We start from the raw sequence: 7,268 nt of genomic DNA, 5'->3' as shown, positions 1-7,268 counted from the left end.
GCAGTCTATAGCTTTTCTCACTTCAGCAGCTCATGAACATGTGGTTGGTTAGGGTTTATATTGCTTTTATTGAGAGGTTTGACAGTATTTGTAATGAAAAGAGAAATCTAAAATCCCATCTGGAAAACCCTTACTGTTTTCTAACATGAAAAAGGATTTTGAGTCTAATGTTCTGAAAATGTACAAAAAATGAGTGCCCCATATGCGTAAATGTAAGCATGTTTTGGAAGTTTTTCTACTTTAAAATGTAGTTTTTAATTCAACGTGTTACTTGTACCTCCTTTCTCGTTATTAGAAAGATTTACTAGCAACTTTTTTTTTGGTGAAAATTTCCATAAATGCTGAATTTAAACCAAATTTGTTCCAGTATATTTAACTGTACAGTCTGCCTTAACTAACTTTGTCTTTATTAGGCTCAAAACTTACTCTCATTATAAACCTTTCTTTCGTGCTAAAAGGCATTTTGCACATGTCCTACAACAAATATTTTAAAACATCATTTTTTGATTAGGAATATGCATTGCTGATCTTCATTTGGACAGCCTCTAATATTCAGATTGCAGATTTTTTATCCTAATAACCTCAATAGAGCGCCGTTTTCACATTCAGACTCATTGCAGTGAGGTTTGTTGTTTTTTCTAGTTTGGAGGAAAACATCCCGCGTGAAGCACACGGTGTATTTCTGAGGGGAAGTTACCTCAGCGTGGAGGAAGTGGACCTCGGCCAGCAGACGCAGCAGATCTCTCTGTGTGCTCGGGTCAGTCTGCTTCTTCTGATCTGGACGATCACAACCCGTGGAGCCTGGGGGATCACAAACCGGCAGATATCTACATCAACAGCGTGCAAAATGCTGCATAATCAATAATCGTAATAACCACCAATGAGGATCGATACTAGTTTGTTGCATCAAGAAACATCCCTAATTCAGAAAAAAATATTTACATATGGTGATTATGATCGCGTAAAAATGACCATCTGACACGATGTGGATGCAGCTGGAGTCATTTACGTATATAACAGTTTATTTGTCTATTGACTTCATCATCTGTATTTTTCAGCTCTGGCGTCGCTCACGGATTCTTAAGATTTCGAAGAACAGCTTGAACTGAAAGGCTAAAGGAATCTTTATGCATAATCAATAAAAAAAGCTGGAAAAATGCAGGCAAGTTTTACAGAATCCGAGCTAGTTCGCACTAAAATAATAAAAAAAAATTCTAAATATTATTTAAAAAGGATTTTTATTGAGGTTGTCAATTAAGATTATTGGAGTATATTTTCTAAAAGAAAAAAATAATGATAATGATATTTAATTTTTTTAATTTTTACAATTAATAATGATAATGATATTTAACTCCAAAATGTCAGTTTAATTCAGTGTGTTACTTAAAAAATATAAATACAAAAAAATACAATAAAAAAAATAAAGGTAAATGCGACTATCTTACAAAATACTTATTTTCTTATTTTCTTATTTTCAGACTTATTTTCTTTAAAAAAATATTTAAATTGTGAGCCAATAAAAATAGATATAATTTCAGAATTGTTGAATTTTAAAATATGAACTCACAATGTTCTGCATTTAGTCAGAATTGTGAAATGAAACGTTCACAGTTTTAAATACATGTCAAACAAACAAACAACCAAAAAAAGAAAGGCAAGATGCAAACTTGGCATTGCATGAAAAATAAATATTTTGAATTTATATTTCATAATTATTTTTCCAAGAACTGCTCATTTGTATTTTTGTTCTGCCTTAAAGTCACAGTTAATTTTCTGGAGCGTGTTAGTGATTTGATAGTGAGACCGAGACGCTCGGAGTTTCAGTCTTCAGGGAAATCTAGCAAGCAGCGACTTACGGTCCCCGCGGTGCGTCTCAACATTACATTTGGAAACCTGAAATGATTTTAACATTACACGCGCCGGCTGTAAACATGTTTTGAAATACGTGACTTTTTGCAGCACACACATCATTTCATTATTCCTGGCTCTCGCGAGACTCACTCACTCGTGGTTTTCCATCGTCCGTCATCATAAAGCAGACAGAAGCGGCAGGCCGCCCGACACACGTCGAACACCTCCTGTTTCCGGGCAGTCTTGGCCAGAGAAGCCCATAATTTCACCCTGACAAAGACACAAACATCACAGAGAGCTCGTTTCAACCTTCGGCCCATGCCTGCTTTCATTCGCGTGTTCCTTCCTCGTGGAAGAAAATAGAAAAATCACGCTTTTTCCCATCGTAATGAAGTCCTGGTGGGCCTGTATGTTCCTGGCCTTGAGAAGCGTGCCGTGATGAGCTCCAGGGTGAAGCTGATGGAGGAATTCATAGCCTGCTCTCTTTTAATGAACACATGCAGTACACATGGCTTTTGGGAGTGAGAACTTTTAGAAGTGAGACTTGCGCCCGATGTAAAATTGAATGAAAAAAAAGTTTCATTGCGCTGCACAATATTCCTGTAGAGACTAATAAAGTCTAAGTAGAATAAAAATAATTAATACTTCATGTGATGCAAGGCTCCTTGAATTGAGCAAAAGGGGCAACATATTTATATTTCAAGTATACGCTGTATCACGGTTTCCACAAAAATATTGTGCAGCACAACCGTTTTCAACATTGATAATAATCAGAATTTTCTCTTCAGCAGTAAATCAGTATATTATTATGATTTCTGAAGATCACGTGACGCTGAAGACTGGCGTAACGATGCACATATTCACACAGAAAACAGCCGTTTTAAATTGTAACGATTCACAATTTTTACTGTATTTTTTTTACTGTATTTTACTCTTAATCAAATAAATGCGGTCTTGGTGAGCACTTTTCAGAGACTCGTTTGTGTAAAAACACACCTTTCTTTGTCATCCGAGCTCTGGTCAAGCCCATCCAAATGACCTCTGACCTTCTGCACACGGCTGCTGTGATGCTGGGCTTTAGCGGCGAGCAGCTCCAGGCGATCTCCAGCTCCATCGTCTGCAGAAACACTGAACACAATACATACAACACAATCAAGTCAGTCCTGAGAACTTCACTGAAATACCCTCAGGCCTGACGCCTCTGGTGGAGTTCAGATCGACGGAATCGTGTAACTAATATTAAGGTCAGCATGAGCTCCAGGAGCAGCTGAGAGCAACATCATATCAGTGTGATGATGAAGAAGATCTGAGGACAAACATCGTCTTCATCCCGAGCGGGCGGCGTGAGCTTGTTTCACAGACTTCATACAACAACAAAAACAATTCTATCACCATGATATAGTTATTTTAGCTGTGTTTTCCTGCTTCGTGCTCTGTTTTCTTACCATTCTCTGTTGCACACTAGTTTTTAAAAGTCTCTTCTGCTCACCAGGGCTGTGCTTATTTGAAAAAAAAAAAATACATAAAAATGCTGAAATATTATTACAGTTTAAAACCACAGTTTTCTCTGCGAGTACGTGTCAAAGTGTATTTTATTTCTGTGATTTTCAGCATCATTACTCCGATGTAATGCTCGAGAAACATTTCTGATTATTATCTGTGTTGCGCTGCTCAATATTTTTTTTGTGCAAACTGAGTTACATTTTGTTTTTCAGGATTCACAGATGATCAGAAAGTTTAAAAGATTAGCATTCATTTGAAACAGAAATCTTTTGTAACATTAAAATGTCACTTTTGATCGTTTTAACGCATCCTTGATGAATAAAACCTCTGAACGGTTATATATATCTACTTCTAAAATCTCTTTTTTCTTTTTTATAGCATGATACGCTGTATTATTCCTCCCAGCTGCAATCATGCAACATTGAACAGCTCATACAAGATTAAAAACACCAGATTTATATTTCCTAAAAAAAAAAAAGACCTGAGCACAGCAGCAGCAGAGTCGTGTTATGAAGCAAACTCTGCTATTAATCACTTTAATGGGTCAAATTTAGAGAGAAGCAGCAAACACACTTAAGATAGAAAGCCAACTGGATGCAAATCATCCTATGAGAGATACGGGAAGTAAAGCCCAAATATCTAAAGTATAATGTTTGCAAAAACGAATGATTTCTAGCATGCAATTTAGAGCAGGGCAGATACGTATGAGTGAAGTCCTGGTGCACAGATCAAGCGCTTCAGTCGGTCTGATTAGGAGCATAACAGGCCGGATAGTGGGAGACGCGGGGAATCTGTCACACTGGGAGCGAAATCCACAATTACAGACAGAAAACTGAACTGGCAAGCTCTAATTGGCGTTACTAATCAAGACTAGCATTAGCCTAGCATCCGCTGGACCTTTGACTTGACCGTCAGCCTCCAGGGCGCTCAGGAAAGCATCGAGAGCAGAGCGACTCCAGCGGTGACCAGCAGAGGGCGTCGCTTTCTCAGAGCCTCAGCCACGCCTCCTCTCTTTGGCCTGTAGAGATCACACCACTAATCAATACACCGATACTGATAATAAAGGCTGGACATCAATGGTGAGGACTCCACCAGCAGCATTTAAAAAGTTCGGGTGGCTAAAGTTAGGTTTTTAGGTTTCTTCTGCTCAGCTAGGCTGCAGTGCTTTGACCAAAAATACTGCTAAAAATCATAAAATATTATAAGCGTTTAAAATCTGCTGTTTTCTCTGTGAATGTGTGTTAAAAGTGTAATTTATTTCTGTGGTTTTCTGCATCATTACTCCGGTCTTCAGCGTCAAAATCAATGTTGTCAAAATCAAACATATCAATGTTAAATGCGCCGCATGGCATTTTGTGGAAACTGATTCGGTGCTCTGCAGTGAATGGGTGCCGTCAGAATGTCTGGAGAAGACAATCCAGCGTTAAGATGTTTTTAGCTGAAACATGAGTCCATAATAACTCTGTCTTTAAGTCTGAATCAGAAGAAGAGAAATCTGCAGAGGGCTCGTATTTTAGATGGCACCCATTCACATCCATCGCTTAGATACTGATGCAGGGACACACTTCTCCAAATCTGATGAAAACACAAACTCATCTTAATCTCGGGTGGCGAGGCCGAGCACATTTTTAGCACAAGCTGCTTTTAGGTGAAGCGTTCCTTTAATGCATCCTCGCTGAATAAGATTATTAATATATTACTGATACTCTTACTGCCCTCAGACTTTCCAACGCTTGTGCATCTCCAGTTTTGGCTTGCGTAACACGCATCAAAGCCATTTCCCAGAATGCAAAGCGCGCGAAAACTAACGAGGTTTTGTTTCAGGGCGCATTCTCTGTGAAGTTTTATTTTTAGTCTGCATCGGACGGGCAGCTTTGGCCGCTGTGCGCCTCGCTTGTTTTTCGGCGCGTCGCGTCGCATTTTCACGTTTAAGAAGGGCTCTTGGAGAAGCTCTGAGCGGAGCGAGCGTGTAGGGAGGCACCTGCTGGATGAGTTTAGCGGCGCTTCCTCCTCCGCTCGCTCGGGCGCCGTGGACAGAGGAGCGCAGCGGAGGAGGCGCAAGGAGGAGGACAGCTGCTCGAGTCGGGATCCAGCTCGGACGCTTTCTGGAGATGCTTCCACGGCGGAATCCAGCTTCTCATCCTCCTCGTCTATAGCGGCCAGTTCGGCGTGAGCCGCGACTCAACACGTCCAGCAGCAAACTGAAAAAGGCAGAATTGCACTTTTTATAATCACGCAATCGTGAGACAAAGAGGCACATTTACAATAAAAAAAAAAATAAATTATTCAGTTGAGGAAATGGTCTTCTGTGCTAAATAATGCTAAAATAATATAGGAATATAGAAATGTTTTGACAAAGCACAAACTCACCGCGCAACAATAAAGATAGCCCTTTAGTAGAAGGTTTATAGAAAGTTTTATATATATATATATATATATATATATATATATATATATATATATATATATATATATATATATATATTTTTTTTTTTTTATATATATTTTTTATCATTATTTTTTTTTAAAAATATATACATTTATATATATATATATATATATATATATATATATTTTTTTTTTTTTTTATTTATTTATTTATTTTTACATTATTTTGCAAATCAAGTTAGCTGAACTAGCTGAAATAAAATGTTTAGATTGACTTAAACATTTATTTTAATTCAAGGAATGATCTAATGCAGTGGTTCCCCAACTGTGGTGCGCGGCACACTAAGGGAGTGCCGTGAGATCTTTGAGGTGCCGCCAAAATTTCAAATTTAATTTTTTTATTAAGGCAGAATCAGCGTAAACAGTATTCTCATATCATCTAGGACTAGGTATAAGGTGTTGTTGCATGCAAACTCTCGAAATGAAACAAATAAATAAATAATAATAAAAAGCTACAGAGATTTTAAATATCTATTTCCTTATAAGTGCAGGGAACTTTTGAAAGGCTTTCAAGGGTGCCTCAAACAAGAAAAGGTTGGGAACCACTGATCTAATGGTTTTAGTTAACAATGATAACCCCGGACACAGCCATCGCATGACTCCAGAAGATGTAGAGTACAGCATATGGGACTAATTTTAGGATATTTTAAGATGATTTTTGTCTTGTTTAGAGCCTCTGGTCACTGTCCGCTTTCATCGCGTGAAGATGTTCTACGTCTCCGCCGCACGAAATAAACATGCATTTCCTTTCTCTTCTCATTCGTCTAATGACCCTGCCGTCCGCAGCAGCAACGGAGCGCTGTGTTTCAGACCTGTGTGTGCGCTCCAGCGCCCGGCGAGGCTCAGCAGGGCTTTCCGGACTCTCTTCCGAAGGTTGTGTTGGAGAAAGAGGCAGACACGCGTTCACAGACACACACACACGCGCCTGAGTCGCCCGAGTCCGCTTCCTCCAGAGCCGTCTGCAGCAGCGCTTCCAGTGAGAGATTACACTCAACCGCAGCTGAAAGAACAAGACAGGCTTCATGATATCTTAATAGACATGCATATGAAGCAGATCTGATCTGAAAGCGTCAGCATGTTTTGTCACTTAAATGCTTTAGGTTTATCAGCGAACTTCTAATTAGAAATTTATGAAAACTTTTACTATCGCTAAGATAATATTATAGTTTTTTTTTGCTGATATATTTTCCTTTTTTCTTTTCAATTTTTATTTAAACATTTTGTCATTTTTATTAATGTCTGCACAGTTATAGTTATTTTAGTAAATCAAGTTAAAATAAAATAACATAAATAAAATTAAATGTTGCCTTGTCAGCTAGCTGAAATAAATTGAAATCAATTTTAAAGGAAATTTTATTTATTTTATTTCAAAGTACTAAAAATGCTTTGTTTTTTAGTTAAGAACTGCTAAAATAGCCATTTCCAATTTAGCGATTTAATTTGAGAAATAGTGCTTGAATACACCG

General features: G+C 38.1%; 1 long non-coding RNA gene across 1 annotated transcript in view; it reads right to left on the bottom strand.

Moving 5' to 3' along the window:
- The window catches only part of LOC122357033, a 5,114-nt gene extending 2,193 nt beyond the window's left edge, over nt 1-2,921 (bottom strand). Inside the window, exons 1-3 of the long non-coding RNA XR_006252415.1 lie at nt 2,848-2,921; nt 2,006-2,121; nt 698-801 (exon numbers count right to left, since the gene is read on the bottom strand). This is a non-coding gene — a long non-coding RNA (uncharacterized LOC122357033). The remainder of the gene's footprint in view (nt 1-697; nt 802-2,005; nt 2,122-2,847) is intronic.
- Nucleotides 2,922-7,268: the final 4,347 nt, after the last annotated feature.

The sequence above is a fragment of the Puntigrus tetrazona genome, chromosome 13, assembly GCF_018831695.1.
Source record: "Puntigrus tetrazona isolate hp1 chromosome 13, ASM1883169v1, whole genome shotgun sequence".
In the NCBI taxonomy this organism is placed as follows: Eukaryota; Metazoa; Chordata; class Actinopteri; order Cypriniformes; family Cyprinidae; genus Puntigrus; species Puntigrus tetrazona.
This window is presented reverse-complemented; position numbering and strand designations above follow the sequence as displayed.